Consider the following 19,367-nt stretch of genomic DNA (forward strand, 5'->3'; position numbering starts at 1 on the left):
CTGTATCATCCCCTGGTTGGCTACACACAAAATGTTTGTCTTCTTTGTGCCTGTGAAGTTTTTAATTTTCCTTTTTACGAATGTACAAAAATTGTTGGTCTTGTATGTGCAAATTATTTTCTTGGACTAGGGATATAATTTTTATTCTATAGAAGCATAGTTTTGGTCACCTCATCTGTGATGTGGTGTCACTGCTTTCCTCAATTTATTCTCATCATTACTTGCTCACTTGAAATCATTCAGTATTTTAGCTATAGTCACACTATTTTGATTTGCCCAATACTAGTTAATTGCATTATTTCTAGTATCACACTCTTCAGTCTGCGTTTTAGATGTCGGAAAGCGTGTGATTTCATTTTCACTCTTTTGTGCAGATTAGAGCTGCCATCTTGTAGGTTAGAGCTCTAGTGGCCAGAGAATGTCTGGCACCTTATGTATATAGCCCGGGTGTGTGGATGTGGTAAATTCTCACTGGGGTTTCTGTGTTTTCGAGTTTCAAAAATTAAACTATTAAGATTTTGGCTGTATTCCCTTTATTGCTGATTTGCACAGTACTTTTAATGTCACGCTTCCTAGTACAGCCGTCATTTTACTCCCTTGTACTTATTGGAGCTGCCATCTTGTAAGTTAGCGCTTTAGCGGCCTAGGTATGTACCTGGCACCCTATTTAAATGGACAAGATGTGCTGATCGCATCCAGCGCTAGCTATATTGTCAGTTGTGGGGCAGGTCCTCAAAGGATCTTTATACAAGCCCTGACTTTCATGCTTTTACGGGCCCGGTTGTTCCTCTATACTGAGGTACAAGCATTCAGGATAAAGCTTTTCCTCTAGCAAATTCAACCAGGTTTAAGGGAAATCTTTCAGTGAGATAATTATCAAAGATTTCAGAATACTAAATCAGGTGTAAACTGTAATCTAGTCAAAACGAGAACCAACACGACATTGATTGATTAGATGATTGAAATTGTTTGAAATACAAGTTAAATGTCAAAAAAAGAAATATGTCAAAAAAACTTCCTGCGCTTATAAATCGTTAAACCACCCAGTCAAATGAAACATGCAAAATACATATCAAAGTGACAATTATTCATGCAACTTTACACTTGTACTTTAACTTAAATCTTACACAATTCTGTTTCAATAGAACAGATTCACTTTCTCGTTGACAGTTGCCTCTGGCCCAGCTCCTATGATGGGTTTGTGTTTGCAAATTACTAGATTTACTAAACTATTAGATGCGCTGCGTCGCTCATTTGGGATACAGTGTTATCATTAGTGAACTGAACATCTACCTCAGTCTGAGTGGTGAACATTTTGATAAACATCATTCTAGACCTTATTAGTTTGATCAATATGGATTTGACATTCACCATTCATATAACACGTGCCACACAAGTATTTGGCTGCCACAAATCCAGAATGTGAGATGTGGTTTTGGAGTCTGATTCATTTGATTCTTCTGGAATACTGTACAGCAATAACTGAACCACCGTCTGACCCAGGATGATACGGAACAATGCCAGTGGTTGGCTAAAGATTACTGCTTATTTTGTCTTTGTCTGATTTTTTAGCATTTCATTTGTCTTCTTTTTCCTGGAATGACACAAATTTCAAATCAAGAATATTGTGTGACATGATTATTATCACTACACAAATATTGAGGAACAGAACATAGAAGGTGAGAATATCATTATAGTATGTACATATTAGTATGTTTTTAACTATAGTCTTTATACAATATTGTGTACTCTGCCATACTTGTATTAAATATAGTTTAAAATTATTTTTGTGTTATTAATTATATTAATTGTATGTGTTAATCGTGTAATTGTTTTACACGTTATAAGCATAGTTTGTATTGTTTCATGTTTAAATAAACATTTTTAAATATAGCTGGTAATTTATAATTTAGTAGCAGGCTGTTGGAGTGTTCATTTTTTTCTTAATGTTAATTAAATATGTATTTGTAATAAATTAAGTACATTGATTAACTAATTAAGTACTATTTTAAATTTCTTAGGGCCTCGTTACAGATTTGGCGATCTGACAGTAAGATCGCCGCCGTGGTGTGGCCTCTAGGTGTGCGTCTCAATCATTGTTACTTAATAAGTTGTTTATGTCAGTGTAACTTTACCTCAAAGATGCAAGGTTACTCATGTCTGAAGTGCTGATAGTGGTGTTGGTATTTTGATATTGTTAACTTGAGGTTAATTCTCATCAGGATAAGTGGAACTGTATGTGGCCATCATGCAAATGACAGGAGTCCATTGTATTGAAGGTGTTGGTATGCTCCCTGAGTTTGTCTGTGGGTAAATCCTTTGTGCTAAGTAGGCCCCTATTGCTGTACATTACTTTGTTTTCTATGTGAGAATGGCTAAGATGAGTAGGTCAACAAAGTATGTATGGACCTTTGAAATAACACAATTGAAACATGTGTTGTTGAAATGGATGTTAATTCTATTATACTTCAAATTCAGATATGCCAATTGGAGTCGGTGCATCTGTGGTTTTTTCCTTCATGACCGTTACTGCCTTACTTACATGTTATGGAGGTGATTGCTAAGCAACATGCTGTGTTGTTATTGGAATATGATTAAGTAACTTTCATGGACCATAACATATGGTAATAGACAGAACAAGTGTAGATTTAAAATATGTATGATGAAATCGAAGTTAATACTAATTCCTATTGATGGTCTAATGTTTCACAGTGGAGCTCTGTATAGGGACACACTTTTTATGTTGACAAATCATCTTCTGCAGGAGTAGTTTGTGTTATAGATGTACTGATAGGATGGTGATGTAGTGGCCAGATATTTGGCATATATTGTGTGTGACATTGTTGTCATATAGGGTTGTGGGAAGGATGTTGTTGTGACATGATTTTAGCTCAAAATGGTTCCTACCTGAGGGTATTTTATACATAGATGTGATGTTACTGTTGTGTATGGTGTAATGTATGTGTATGTAAAGAATGTGGTGACCTTACCTCTCTCTCTCTGTTTCTCAGCATCAGCAGTGGTGGGCGAAGGAGATGTACCACAGCTGAGTGGGAAAGCTGTTGGCCACGGGACCCAAAGTGCTGATATACCGACACCGAGGGACCCAGTGGCCCGGAGGGCGAGAGGAGTGCCATAAGAGAGACAGGTTCCACTTCTTCATCTTCGGATTCTCCTCTAGTGGACACTCCCTAGCAGTGGTGGGCCCATCTGGAACCACCCCAGCACCATCTAGGTCTGCCACCCCCTTGCTACCACTGCCCTCCCAGTAGCGCCTCATCCAGTTGGCCATGCCCTCTCACCCAAGAAGGTGGGTGTCTCCATTGCCGCAGGCATGTCTGCTCCTGCCCCTGTCAGCCCTGCTGCCATCAGTGAGAAGGCTATTGATCTCCTGAGATCCATCTCTGTGGGTCTGTCAACCATCATAAATGTCATCCAGGGACTTGCAACTCAGATCCAACAGAGTTATGAGTTCCTGGAGGTCATTCACAATGCACTAGCCAGCCTACAGAGATCCTTTCAGGCTCTGGCCTCAACACTGATGGCAGCCAGTCACCCTTTTTCTCCTGTCTTCCCTCCACCTTCCTCTTCCTCTTCCTCTTCCCAATCCCAAAACCCTCTTACCTGACCCAGCCAAATCACAGAGACAGACAGGCATGCATCCACCTCAACATCCAAGGGTAGCTCAGACAAACACAAGCACCTCAAGACACACCACAGGTATGCACACAAGCAACATTCAGAAACACACACAGCAACAGTCACAACCTGCCCTGACACACCCACCAGCCCCACCATCACTGACTGCACACCTGACACACATGCAGACACCACACCAACATTCACAGATCCAACCATTACATCACTCCTACCCACAAACAGCATCACAGCAGACCCTCAGACATCCACCACAGTCACCACACCTGCAGACATCACAACCACTGACACACCTACATACAGCGCATCCACCATACCTGCAGTCACCACCCCAACAGTCACCCACCCAACATGGCATCCCCCAGCACCTCCAACCCCTCATCCCATGACACATAAATGCCCTAACTCACCCATCCAACAGACAAACACCATACACAAACATACCTCGCACACACATGCACTCAAGGTGACCAGACTTACACCTCAGACAGCCACTTCCTTTCTCTCAACACCCAAACCCTTTTGCTATGACCATCCCCGTGTGTTTAAAAAAGCTTTCTGAGTTTGCCCTTTTCCTTACACCTCTCCCACCCCGTGATGGCCCTAGACATTTAGGTCCTCATTATGTCCCTGGTGGACGGTGTTATTTTGAAGGAAGGTACTGCCAACAGGCTGGCAGTAACTTTCCCCAAAATATGACATTGGCGGTTTGGCTCAGGCCAAACCGCCAATATACCACTCCGTCTGCCACAGCGGTAACAGCTGCAAGGCTGACCGCCATGGTTTTCGTGGCAATCTTACCGCCACGAAAACTATGGCGGTAGGCACTATCAGTGCCAGGAAATTCCTTCCCTGACACCTGATAGGGGTATCTCTTGCCCCCCTCCCCAGAGTCCTCCCTCACCCTCCCCTACCCCTCCAGACCCCCCAACTTACACACACCTACACGCACAGACATACACACATTCACCCATGCATGCATACATTCATACATACACCCCCATACACACACACACAACACCCCCCCACCTCACTACCATGTCGGAGCACCTGACGTACCTGCTTGCAGGGGGTCTTCCGGCAACGGAACACTGCCAGGCCATATCATGTGTCATGATACAGTTGGCGGCGTTCTACTTGCGTTCCACCTTACCGCTGTTTGCCGCCATGACCATAGCCAGAATTCCGCCAGCCTTCTGGTGGAATTCCGGCCACGGTCATAATTTGGCAGACAGTAGGTATCCATTGCAAAGGTCATTGCAAAGGTCTTTTGGAGGCCGTCGCCTTGGCGGTCGGCGGCATTTACTACCTAGCTCATAGTCAGGACCTTAGTGTCCCTCCCCAAGTCCAGCCATTCCACCTCCGCCATTCCACCTCCAAGACCTCCCATGCCCTCCTGCAAGTACCCATGCTCCTCCCTCAGCCAAAAAGTCTACCACTGCCAAAAAAAACACAAACCTCCCATAAACCTAAAACAAAGCCAAACCCCCAAGCCCGATCCCAAAGGTCCCCCTCCAAAACCTAAACGCAAACCCCCCCCACCTCCACCACACCCCTACCTGTAGATGTTACATGGCAGTCAAGAGTCAACATCTGTGCACTGTGTGCCTAAAGACTGTTATATTTTGGACTGGCCTATGACCTTTAATTTGCAGTTTCCACTGAATTTTCATACATTTCAGTCAACCTGCTGTTGGTTTAGTGGTAAAATCTTTGTCATGCATTTCTTTCCTTAGGGTGGAGTTTTTCCTGGCTTACAATAGTTGTGTGTCTGTATCTGTGTGTGTGTGTGTGTGGTGCTTGTGCTACCTGTGTTGCCAACAACATTTCCTGCTTTTGATTATGTTGGAGTGAAAATAGTAAATCTTAAACCTTCAAAGTCTAACTCTTTCTCTGCTTGTGCTTACAATGTTGAGGGGATAGTAAATCTAACCCCTCCAAAGTCCAACACTTTTCTACTTTTGGTAAAATTGGATTTTGATTAGTTAGATTACTTAATCTGACTCCTTTAAATTAAGACACATTTGCTTGTGTTGTTTATTTTTGATTTGTTTTTCAATACTTCACATTTTTTAACATTTATATTTTGATTAACAAAATATGTATTTTGATATGTTCTTAATTTGTTTTTATTATTTCTGATAAATGGTATTGTTAATATATGTTTGTTAATTTTAATTGTAATCAATGGGAGTTTTTCAAATTGTTTATATGCAGTCACCACTGGATACTTCCAGTTATGTCTGTGTTTCCATAGGAAATGCCTTTTTCATTTGCTAATAACTTTTGCACCGTTTGGCGAATCTTCATGAAACCTTTAAAAAAAGATATTTTTTTTACTAGTTTGTTCATGAGAATTTCCAGGATGATACATCAAGTGGGGGCTGAAAAAAAGGGTATCCCAAAGCATGAATCCCTATTCATTTTCCATAGATTTTTTCAGGAAGCCTTACCGTAACAAATTCTGAATGAATTTACACCAAATTTGGCAAGACCTAGGTCTTGGCCCAGAAAGTGTGCTTTTTGTCATTTAGGGTAAAAAGGATCAAAAATATTTGCATGTCGGGATGGTTGAGTTCCTCAAATGCAGTTTCACAAAATAGGGTGCTGTGGTTGGCCTAGGGTCTTTTTTCCATTGGACCAATCGCTCCCACAGGAGTAAGCTCTCGCAGATGCAATCACTCTTATTGGCTGCCTGCCACATGAAATAAAATGTAACAGACAGCCATAATGGGACTCTGGGGACATAGGGGGTCATTCTGACCCTGGCGGTAAATACCGCCAGGGCCGGGGTCGCCGGTAGCACCGCCAACAGGCTGGAGGTGCTCCGCCGGGCATTCTGACCGCGGCGGTACAGCCGCGGCCAGAAGCGGAAAGCCGGCGGTATACCGCCGACTTTCCGCTGCCCATGGGAATCCGCCATGGCGGCGCAGCTTGCAGCGCCGCCATGGGGATTCTGACACCCCATACCGCCATCCTGTTCCTAGCGGGTCGCCCGCCAGGAACAGGATGGCGGTATGGGGTGTCGTGGGGCCCCTGGGGGCCCCTGCATTGCCCATGCCAATGGCATGGGCACTGCAGGGGCCCCCGTAAGAGGGCCCCACAAAGAATTTCAGTGTCTGCTTTGCAGACACTGAAATTCACGACGGGTGCAACTGCACCCATCGCACCTTCCCACTCCGCCGGCTCCATTCGGAGCCGGCTTCCTCGTGGGAAGGGTGTTTCCCACTGGGCTGGCGGGCGGACTTTTGGCGGTTGCCCGCCACCCCAGTGGGAAACCCAGAATGACCGCTGCGGTCTTTTGACCGCGGTACGGTCTTCTGGCGGTTCCCGTTGGCGGGCGGCTCCCGCCGCCCGCCAAGCTTAGAATCAGGCCCTTAGTCTCCAATACTAAGGGCCTGATTCTAAGCTTGGTGGGTGGCGGGAGCCGCCCGCCAAGCGGGAACCGCCAGAAGACCGTACCGCGGTCAAAAGACCGCGGCGGTCATTCTGGGTTTCCAATACTAAGGGCCTGATTCTAAGCTTGGTGGGCGGCGGGAGCCACCCGCCAAGCGGGAACCGCCAGAAGACCGTACCGCGGTCAAAAGACCGTGGCGGTCATTCTGGGTTTCCCACTGGGCTGGCGGCCAACCGCCAAAAGTCCGCCCGCCAGCCCAGTGGGAAACACCCTTCCCACGAGGAAGCCGGCTCCGAATGGAGCCGGCGGAGTGGGAAGGTGCGACGGGTGCAGTTGCACCCGTCGCAAATTTCAGTGTCTGCAAAGCAGACACTGAAATTCTTTGTGGGGCCCTCTTACGGGGGCCCCTGCAGTGCCCATGCCATGGGCACTGCAGGGGCCCCCAGGGGCCCCACGACACCCCATACCGCCATCCTGTTCCTGGCGGGCGACCCGCCAGGAACAGGATGGCGGTATGGGGTGTCAGAATCCCCATGGCGGCGCAGCAAGCTGCGCCGCCATGGCGGATTCCCATGGGCAGCGGATAGTCGGCGGTACACCGCCGGCTTTCCGCTTCTGGCCGCGGCTGTACCGCCGCGGTCAGAATGCCCGGCGGAGCACCGCCAGCCTGTTGGCCGTGCTATCGCCGACCCCGGCCCTCAGAATGACCCCCTAAGTGTATTAAGGAAAAAGGTAGAAATACACTGCCCCCAGTTTTTGTAGAGAGTTCCAGAGAAACCACTCTGATACCATCATAAAAAAAGTTTTTTTTTTTCAATCGTGATATCATGGAACTCCCATGGGACAAAAAAAAATGCCAGCCAGAGTTTTCAGTTTTATTTTGTTCCTGGGGTGGGCCAGGGTGCAGTAGTCATTTATTAAAATATATGACATGAGTGGGGCCCCCTTCCATTGTCACTCTAGGCCAACCCTATCACCTGGGATCAAATGCACAATTAAGGGTAGAGGCATGCAGCCCCTTCCCCAAGCCTCATTGGGTCCAGGAGACCCCATCCCCCTGGGACAAAAGTCTACTAAAATGGGAGATGGGCCACATGATCTCCATCCTGTGCTGGTATCCTCTCCGTGGGACCCAGTCCCTGAAATACAATACTACACAGTGTCCTGGGGAGCTCACCCCAAAGGTAGGTATAGCATGCCCACACTCTGCTGAGCAGGGAATTCCACTTTGCTCACACCCATTGGGAGCAATAAAAACAATGCTATTCCTGCCCAGACTACAGCAATGGAAGGGTGCCAGCTTTTTCCATCACCCAGTATAGTACTGGCTGGAGAGTTGGCTGGACCATAGGGGCCTTGGGGCTTCCCCCTGGCCCCCAACTTTGGCCTTCATTATGACATTGGAGGTAAATGCTGCTTACTGCCATTTTGACAGCCGCCAACATACCGTCCCGGTGGCAAAAGTCTGTTCGCCATTTTATGACACACACACACCAATCGGACAGAATACAGCCACATAAACAAATCCGCCAGCCCAACACAGTGTCACCAACACACATCACACAACACCCATGTCCCCACAAAGGCACCCCTGTTTCACTGATGAGGAGTTAAGGGTCATGGTGGAGGAAATTGTTGGGGTAGAGCCACAGCTGTTTGGAGCACAGGTACAGCAGATATCCATTGCAAGGAAGACGGGCTATGGCGGAGAACCATGGACAGGGTGAACGCCATGGGACAGCAACCAAGAACAAGGACCAACATCAGGAAGAGATAGAACGACCTACGGGGAAGGTACATTCCATTGCAGCAAGGCACCAACTTGCCATACAGAGGACTGGCGGTGGACCACCACCTCCTCCCCCACTCACAGCATGGGAGGAGCAAGTCTTGGTGATACTGCATCCTGAGGGACTCACAGGAGTAGCTGGAGGACTGGGCACTGGTAAGTCAACAATTACCACTTATAACCTCACATACCTGCATGCCATCTCACAACCCTCACCCTCATTCCCATCACTCCACTCCATCCCACATACTCCACCTATTTATCTGACTAACCCCAATGCCAAGCCCTGTGTGCTATACCAATGCATGGACAGGCCACCCAGCCCTGCATGGACACCCATCACCAAAGCATGCACAGCATAGGGAAACTAACAATCCCACAATACATCACCATACACAAGCAAAAGATGGCAGGGCAGCACCAACGATAGAGGGGAAGCCAGGGATGTACCATATGTCACACACATGAAGCATAATATATCACTTACATCCCTATAGGTACCCCAGCAAATGCCAATGTCAGCGGAGAGGAGGTGCCACGACTATCCTGTCCCCCAATAGAAGATGCCCCAGTGATGACAGTAACTCTGGACTTCTGGATGACCTACCTGGCCCATCAGGGACCCCTGGAGAGCCGGTCACCCAAGCCCACTCCAAGTCCACCACAGAGCCTCCCCCTTCATTATCCAACACCACAACACCCACCCAGCGTACCAACACCTCTGTCCCCAGGATACGTCAATCAGAAGTGTGCCCACCTGCACAGGAATCCTGGACCACACTTCATACACAAGACAATTATGGACCAGGACACGATGGGCCAGATCCTTGACACCATGCAGGAGAACAGGCAGCTGCAGGAGATATGGTATCAGGGGATCAGGGAGTACTTGCAAGCCATTAACACCACCCTGACCTCCATAGCAGGGGTGCTAGTAGACATGGCCATCATCGTGAGTGAGGCAACAGCACACCAGCGGGCCCCTACTACTAGCTAGTCCATTGACCAGCCTTCCACTTCCACTGCAGCTAGTGGGCAGGAGGTACACCACAGGACCCACAGGCCGTCAGCACCTCTCCCCTACAGAAGGTGAACCAAACCGCAAACGTTCCCTGTAACCCAGACAGAACCCAGAGACACTTGCCAAGACCCCTGCTAGGAAATTAGACTCTCCTGATTGTTCTTTTTGTGTCTTATTCAGTCACCTTTGAACTGCTGTTGCTCCCCATTCTATGGCCCCTTGGACACTGCACATGTGCTACAAACAGACTGGAACAATACCCTGGACTTTCCTCCATCATCACTCCATTCCATGGCACTTTGCCCTCAATTTCTGAGCACTACAATAAACACCCTTGAACACAACTTGACTACTAGTATTTTCTGTATAAAAAAATGTGTATTTATGGAAATAGTCACACCTAGTCCAAATGAACTGTACACTGTGAGAGCATAGAAATAATGACCTGTAACTGGCTGTAGTCAGCACATCAGTACACCGTTGTTACATCACCAACATCTGTAAAATAATAAACCATAGGTGACAGTAAGTTGAGATGCAAAGGAAGGTAATGCAATCATGCTATAGCCACACAGAACTCACCAAGAGTCATAGAAATGTGCAGTTGCACTGTCTCACCTTTGTGTCATTGGAAGTACTGATGGATAACTGAGGTTTAGCTGTCCTAATCTAATCCTCATCCTTTTCATCCTTACTACCATCAGGGTCTACTGCTACCACAGGGGCATCTCCAGTCTCCTCCTCCTGCCGAAAAGGTACATGGCGTCTGAGGGCCAGGTTGTGCAACATTCAGCATGCCACTACTATCTGGCAGATTTTCTCAGGTGAGTAGCACAGGGATCCACTTGTCAGAGGAGGCACCTGGACTTGGCCTTCAGGAGGCCGAAGGCCCTCTCGATGATCCATCTGGTTCACCCATGTGCCTCATTATAACATTTGTCAGCCCCTGTCTTGCATTCCTCACAGGGGTTAGCAGCCCCAATAGGTTTGGGTAGGCAGAGTTACCTGCAAGTATTCTGGGAGCACAGCTAGCCTCACAGAATCCTATGGGGTTAACATCAGAAGGCATACACTAACATACAGTGGGTGGGGACCAAGGCTCACCTATTAGCCACATCCTGTGCCTCAGTAGTTGGGCAATCACATTTGGGATGCTGCTATTCCTCAGAACAAAGGCATCATGCAGCGACCCAGGATACTTAGCACTGACGTAGGAGATGTACTGGTCTGCCAGGTGCACAATCTGCAGATTCAGTGAGGGGAAACTCTTATGATTCCTAAACACCTGTTCATTCTGGTGGAGGGGGACAAATGCAATATGTGTACATTCAATCACCCCAAGAATATTGGGTATATGTCGCATTACATAGAATCCGGTCTTCACAGTGGCCAATTCTTCCACTTGGTGGAAAGAAATGAAGAAATGTAGCTGCACATGTGTTTTAACAGGGCAAACAACACTCTTGCCAGCACGATTGAGAACATTGGCTGTGACATTCCTGCTGCCAAGCCCACTGTCACTTGGAAGGAACCAGTTGCCAAGAAATGGAGCACTGATAGCACTTGCACAATAGGAGGGATCACAGGTGGATTACAGATAGATGAGATCAGGTCTTGCTCCAATTGGGCACACACCTCTGTGACTGTGGCCCTGTTCAGTCTATAGGTGAGGATAATGAGCCTGTCCTCCAGTGTAGGTAAGACCACCAGGGGTCTGTACACAGGGGTGTGACTCCACCTCCTATTCATCCGAAGCGGTAGGTATCTAAGGGACACAAGAGTGAGTAGGCTGTCACAATTGGAACAATGGAACCACAACTGCAGTGTACTTGGTGCACTTATGTAATGGGACAGTGATAATGGCGAGGCATGTACCAATCTAATCTGTGATGCAGTTAATGTCAATATGACTTTTTCCCCCTACCGAAATGGCGACCGCTTGTTCTGTATGTAGGGACAGGTGGAAGTGAGGTAATTTCGCCGATGGGTGTCGTGGTAGAATGCGGTCTTGCACCGACATGCTACTCCTCATTGGATAATATGGGGCTCTATGAAGTACAGTGGCCAATGGGGATCTGCACCGGCGGTTACGGTGTACACCGCCGTGGACATGACTACCATTTTCTATCTGACTCCTCACTTGTTTCCTGACCTTCAAAAGGAGAACACCTACATAGCATGTTCTGCTGTGGCCTGTGTCTGGAACCTACTATGGCCTGTGTGACCAGGGAAAGGGCCCCTGCCTCACTCCGGAGGAGTTGGATCGACTGGTGGATGGGGTCCTACCCCAGTACAGACTGCTGTATGTGCCTCTAGAGCAACAGGTGAATACACTTTGGGTACGATGCATGTGGGAACGATGCATGGATGTGTGTGCAAGCATCGTGTAGGAGAAGTGGGGGGAATGTCTTCTGGTGGTGTACATGGTGTGCGCTGGATGATGTGTGTGCCAATGGAAACGGGTATGGTGGGCCATTTGTGTGACAGGCTGGACTGTTGTTTAATGGTGTGCTCCTGTTTGAATTGCCTCTGTAAGTCAGCACCCATCAAAAGAAGGTAATATGGTGTGTCATCACCAAGGACTTGCGGACCCTGGGGGTCTATGACAGGCGGAGCACCCACTGTAAGAAATGGTGGGAAGACCTGTGACGCTGGGCACAGAAGACCGCGGAGGCCCAGCTCGGGATGGCCTCCCAATGAGGAAGGGGTGCCCATCGGAACCTGAACCCCCCCTGATGGCCTGCATACTGGTGGTGGCCAACCTTGAGCTGGATGGATGCTTGAGGGAATCACAGCAGCCACAAGGGGGTGAGTACAGTGGGTATCATTAAAAATGTTGGCAAGTGGGGTGGGATCTGGGTGGTTGATGTGAGTTAGTGGGTGCCCCTAAGGCCTGGCCAGACATTGCAGCATGGGTCATCTCAAGGGTAATGGGTATAAAATCAAATACAGGTGACCTAACCTGTTAGCAGTCCATTTCAGGCGGGGCATCGTGGGTCCCAGGAGGGCTGCAGTTGGTGGTGTGTGGCCTTCATCTTGCCTTAGCATCTTGCCATGTCACTGGCAGTGCAATGCATAGTGCTTAAGTCTGTTCCCTGTGTGTGACAGTGCCGTGTATGCCAACTGTGGTGTTGGTGCAGTCATTCACCCAGTGTCTCGTTTGTCTCTCTCCCCCCCTTTTTTTCTGTCATCCTGTCCTTGTGTGCATTAACATCATCTGGCAGAGGAGCAGGGGCACTGGCAACAGAGGGAGCTGCATCCCACAGGACCCAGAAGGCAGAGTCCACCGACACTGAGGGAACCAGTGGGACGGAGGGCAATGGAAGCACCACGGCGGAGACAGAAGGTGAAAAGACAGACTCATGTACCTCCTTCGATGGAAGCTCCCTGGTGGGGCGGACACCTCTGTGACAACGCCAGCTGCAGGCACAGCCACCACCCTCATACCAGCACTGCCCTCCCAGTAGCCCCTCAGTGAGTTGTGTGATACTGAAAATTCTGGACCCGTGTTATAAACATCATCGTATCACAACGATTTTGGTATAAGCAGACCGAGAATGATTAGAATAGTATGCACAAGCATTGTATTCATATTCGGGTAACAAAATTACCCGAATATCAGAGTTTCCGTCCTGAACCCTCGGGTTCCATTTAAACGACAGCCATTTTGTGATTGCCCTCACATAGGCCAATGACTAATGCCGAAAACGAGTCTGAAGGACACGTACATCTTTGCTGACTCCTCTGTGACCTGGGCAAGCTGACTCCACTGCCTGAAGCCAAACCTGTTCGGCCAGTTTCTTTCCCAGTGGCCGAATGAGATTACTATCAAGGCACAACACATCATAAAACCTTTCATCACACACAAACCATGCCTAATGTTACACGCACCTGTCCCTGTTTCTTTCTTTATGACTTGCTTTACAAGGAGGAGGTGCCTGTTTATATTGGGGGTCCGTCGATATCTGATGAAAGTACTGAGCCTTGCCGGGTAATTGATTGAGGGCTGGACAAACTGAAATATGGGCTTGTCATCATAACCCTGCTATTTCTTTGTAGTGAAAATATGTGAATGGTCAACTGTAAAATAAGGAATGTTTGCCTAAAGCATAATATTTTGTATAAAAGAGAAGGTTAGCTTTGCAAGGGAAGCAGTCTCCTGAGAATATACACCGTGTTGTACTTCTAGGATACCTGTTACTGGCTGCAGCCAATAAACAAGATCTTTGACTTCACCAAGAAGACTCTGTGTTTCTGTAGTCTGAAACAGGAAGGACTCAAAGTCTTAGGGTGTGTTCCCTGGCACCACTGGGTTCTGAAAAACCCAGTACTTCAGTTGGCGCCCAACGTGGGGCGATTTCAGTGGTACCAGTCCAAGCCAGAGGTTCGTGAGGAGCTTCGTGTGAAAATTCTGGAGGGAGGCCGCCACTTCATCGATCCCTGTCAACGTGGTCCGAAAGTCTTTGCTGCGAGGTTCCCCGCTTCCCGACGGCTACGAAGGACTGCTGCCCTGACTATCGCCCTGTTTTGGACCCTTGATGATTTGGTAGAGCGAAACGATAAACGAGTCTTCTGGTGACGTCATCGATACCTCAGTTAAGTATAAGTGGAGCATCTCCCAGTCCTTAGTTTGGTTCTTAGTTTGGTATCCCCTTGGGATCTTTGATTTGGAACTTGCAAGTACCAAAGCCGAGGGATTCATGTATTCACGAGGCTATCGTATTCGATAATCCTTTGAAGTTTGAAGCTAGACTAGAGAGCGAAGATGCCTGGTCTTAGCAGACATGGAAATTTGTTTTGTCTTGGTTATAATAGGGATTCCCGATTGGAGGACTCGTGTCCGGTTCCTCCGATTGGAACTCCAACCTATGAACTATATGTGAAACATGGCATAGGCCCCCTCACATATAATGAAGTCTGGATCCGATACACCAGGAAAGAGGGTGTTTTAAAATGGCCCCAATATGGTAGTTTTGACACAGAGATTCTGGATAATCTGGAGGTCAAACTTTTTAAGAAGAAAGCCCGGCCGGCGATGTTTGACTCTTTCCGCCTATGGCGTAAGGAAGCCAAACAGAAGGAAATTAAATTAGCAAAGAGAAATAAGAGGGAAGAGGGTATCTCGATAATGCAAGCTGCCATGCAGTTTAAAAATGATGAAGAAGAACAGATGAATGAGCAGTTGCACAGGCAACGTAAATTGGTGACCGATAAATGTTATCCAGTTTTTCCGCTTCTTCAGCAAGAAGCAGCAAAAGAACTTGAGAAAGATCCTTTAATGTCACACTTGTTGAGTTCGCCACCCCCGTATGCGGAGAATGCTACAGCACCTCCGCAACCTTTAGCTGTGCAACCTCCGGTTATTATGCCTCAGGTTCTTCCACAGCCGCCAGCTCCTCTTCAGTTGGCTCCTACTACTATGGCGCAGCCCCTTCAAGGGCCGCCGACTTTGCTACCTGCTCCATCTGTACCTCCTGCGACTTTATGTACTACATCGACTGCCTCTTCTGGTGTTCTTCCTGATACTGCCTCTGCGTCTGCTTCTGCGTCTGCCTTGCCTCCCTCTGTTTTTCCTCCTGTTCTTTCATCAACTTCTCCTTCTGTCCGACAGAGAATGACAGATACTGTTGCCAGACTTATATTTCCTCTCTTTGGGTCGTCTGGTGTGACCCCAGATTCGGAGCGTAAACAGTCGCGTAGTCAACTGCCTAATTCTCAAGAGAGAGAAATGTTTGACCGTATGGTGCGTAAATGGGTTGTTTACCCTTTAAGATACGATGTAGAGTCTGTTATGGATGTCTTCCATCAATGGGAAGCACCGAAACAAAGATACGTTTTTGAGAAAATGTGTGCATTCCTTTGTGAGGAATTGGAGGATAATGATTTGGAAACAAATCCGCTTGATTTGTGCCGTGTACGGTTTGAGTTTGAAAAAGGCACGATTGTGGGTCCCGATGTTGAGAAAGCAGTTGCAACGTTGTTGTCCTTTAGGAATAAGGATCCTTCTCGGTCATTGTTCCAACATGACTCCTCTGTTAAAAAAAAGGTGCGACAGTACCCAATGAGAGAAGTCCCTCCGGTATGGAAGGACGCCGTTGCGGCTGATGTTGCTAATCAAATTGATGCTGTCCCAGCTCATTTTCAGCGTGTTTGGGTACATGTTCCGTGGAAGCGAGCTGAAGTTTTAGCCCTTAAGCAGACTTTGCCTGATCCCCGTAAAAACCCTGCAGGGTTTTATAAGGAATTATCACAGACTGCAGACTCATTCATTATGAATTTAGCCGACATAGACATGTTATTTGGGAATGTTGTTCCACAGCCTTTGTGGGGATTGATTCGCCATACAGATCATGCACAAGAGTTAGGTGACTCATGGGCTAATATTAGTGCTGCAAATGATAGACAAGTTGGTGGTGCCAAGCCTGAGCCTTTGGTAGCAGAACTGCCTGCTAGGATCATTACTTACATGAAGACTTTAATGCCTGCGATGCGTGTGAATTGGGATAAATTGTCTGCGTGTAAGCAGAAGAAGGATGAAACAGTGTCTGATTTCTTCACCAGGTTTGAGGAAACGTTTATCGACCACAGTGTTCAAGATATGAGTACAGAAGGTGGTCAACGGTTGTTCGTCGACAAGTTTGTGCACAATTTGCTTGCCGAGCTGTGTAAGAAATTGAAGGATTCAGAGAGTTCTTGGGCCGTTTCCTCTTCAGCACAAATATTGGCTACTGCACAGTACTACGAAAATAGGGATAAAGATGAGAAGGATAGAGCAGACAAGAAAACTAAAGAATTAAAGACGAAGGTTCTTTTACAACAGGCGTATCCGCCACGTGGTGGTCAGAGTAACTATCAGCAACCTCAACAGTTCCAGAGAAACTCGCAAAGGTTCGAGTTTTATCAACCACGTGTTCCTGTAGGTCCCAATCAGTGTTCATATTGTAAAGAAGAGGGTCATTTCAAGTATAGTTGTCCTATTTTGTTACAGCGTACGAATGGTGCTTCTGGCGCAAGAGGTCGAGGTGTTCAACAAGCTCCTAGAGTTAGAGGACGTGGAAGTTTTCCCCAGAACACGCGTTCCTTTCCGTCTCAAAACTCAATGAATAGTTTTGACCAGCAACATAACGCGTCTGGTAGGACGGCTCAGTACTATGCTGACGACTACTATGCAGAAGATGAGAACTTGGAAGGTAATAATTGCTAGGACAGCCATAGACGAAGAGAGGGAGTTTTTTTAGTTCCAGTAGATCAGAATGGACCTTATGTTAAGGTGATTACCTCAGGTGTGTCGGAGCCTTTTCTGTTGGATACTGGTGCTACAAAGAGTTCTATTATGCACTCAAAACTCCCTTGCGCACCTTTGTCTGGCGAGATGAATGTTTCAGTAGGTTTTTCTGGCGCCCCGGTTAGGAACCCGATTTCTAGTCCTATGTCCCTTTCTGTTGGACATTGTGAATTGGAAGCACCCCTTATTCTGACGACAGGTTGTGGTGAAAACTTGTTAGGATTGGATTTGTTGAAAAGATTGTATGCGACATTATATTGTTCTCCTTCGGGAGTACAACTTACACTGGGTAGGAAAATGGTCTCTCCAATGTATTTGTCGAAGGATAAACTTCCGACCGAATTGTCGTTTCTTACTGATACCATTTGGGCTACTGGTCCTAATGACGTGGGTCTGTTGGAAATACCGCCTTATGTTGTGACATTGAAAGCCAATGTTAAATTACCACGCATTCAACAATAAAAGATCTCTAGTGAAGGTGAAAAGGCGTTGCTAGCGATCATTTATAATTTAATTGAAAAAGATGTAATTGAAGAGACAAGAGGCAACGTTTGTAATAGTCCTGTTCTGCCTGTTTTGAAACGTACTGACCCCTCTAAGCCACCTGTTTACAGGCTTGTGATTGATCTTAGAGAGGTAAATAAAATAGTTGTGCCACAGTTTCCAGTTGTTCCTAATATCACTGCCCTATTGACTATGATTCCAGCTTCCGCCACCTGGTTCTCGGTGATTGACTTAAAGAATGCTTTCTTCAGCATCCCGATTGCAAAGGAGAGCAGGGATATTTTTGGCTTCAGTTTAGGAGGCCGAAGTTTCCGCTTCAAACGCGCTCCACAAGGCTACTGTGAAAGTCCATCAATATATAGTCAGGCTTTAAAAACACAGCTTGATGCAATTGTTTTACCTGACGGCGCTACCCTTATTCAGTACGTCAATGATTTGCTAGTCGCTACAGATACTGAAGAGATTTGTAAAGAAGCCACCTTGTCGTTGTTGCGTCATTTATCTGATTTACATCACAAAGTGTCCCTTTCAAAACTGCAATATTGTCGACAAGAAGTGACCTACTTAGGTCATCTCTTATCGAAGGAGGGAAGGAAACTGACCTCAGAAAGAATTGAGGCAATTGCAAAATTGAGTGTGCCAAGGACACAGAGAGAAGTACGTGCTTTCTTGGGCATTACATCATACTGCAGACAATGGATACCGAATTTTTCTTTGCTGGCCAAACCTTTGGTAGCATTGACCTATAAAGATACACCGAACCCCGTTCCGTGGTCTGAAGATTGTCAGAAAAGTTTTTCCGAATTGCGTAATGCATTGTGTTCGGCTCCTGTGTTGGGTACCCCCGACTACAGTAAGCCCTTTACACTGTATGTCCATGAGAAAGAGGGTTGTGCATTGTCAGTGCTGACACAGTCTTTTGGAGACAAGCAGCGCCCATGCGCATATTTTTCGTCAACTTTGGATCCGGTAGCTAAAGCATTGCCGAGTTGCTTGAGAGCCACACCGTCAGCAGCTGTTTCTATTCGACAGTCTGCTGGGTTAGTGATGAATAATATGTTGATTGTGATGGTTCCACATGCAGTGGACACGTTGTTAAACAGGACCAAGACACAGCATTTAACTAGTGCTCGATTGTCAGGTTACGAGTTGACACTGCTAGCGAGTCATGTGCACATAAAGAGGTGCAATACATTGAATCCAGCCACGTTATTGCCGATTTCTGTAGAGACAGATGATGCTGAACAACATGATTGTTTTCTTAGGACAGAAGAAGAAATGAAAGGGAGAGTAGATCTTAAAGATACTCCTCTTGTAAAGTGTGATGGTACCTTATGGGTGGATGGTTCATGCTTCAAGCTTCCGAATGGTGATACGACTGCAGCATATGCTGTCACAACTTTGCATACGATTGTTGAAGCTGCACGTATACCACATAATTCACCTCAAGCAGCAAAGCTGATTGCACTTACGAGAGCGTGTGTGTTATCGAAAGGAATGAAAGTGACCATATATACCGACAGCCAGTATGCGTTTGGTGTGGCCCATAGTTTTGGACGATTGTGGAAAGAACGTGGGTTCCTGACTTCGCATGGAGCTAAAATTCAGCATGGTCAGTTGGTGAATGAGCTTCTTGAGTCACTGACCTTGCCATTACAAGTTGCGATTGTGAAATGCAGTGCACACAAGAAGGTTACTGATGATGTCGGTCGTG

The sequence above is a fragment of the Pleurodeles waltl genome, chromosome 1_1 (genome assembly GCF_031143425.1).
Source record: "Pleurodeles waltl isolate 20211129_DDA chromosome 1_1, aPleWal1.hap1.20221129, whole genome shotgun sequence".
Lineage (NCBI taxonomy): Eukaryota > Metazoa > Chordata > Amphibia > Caudata > Salamandridae > Pleurodeles > Pleurodeles waltl.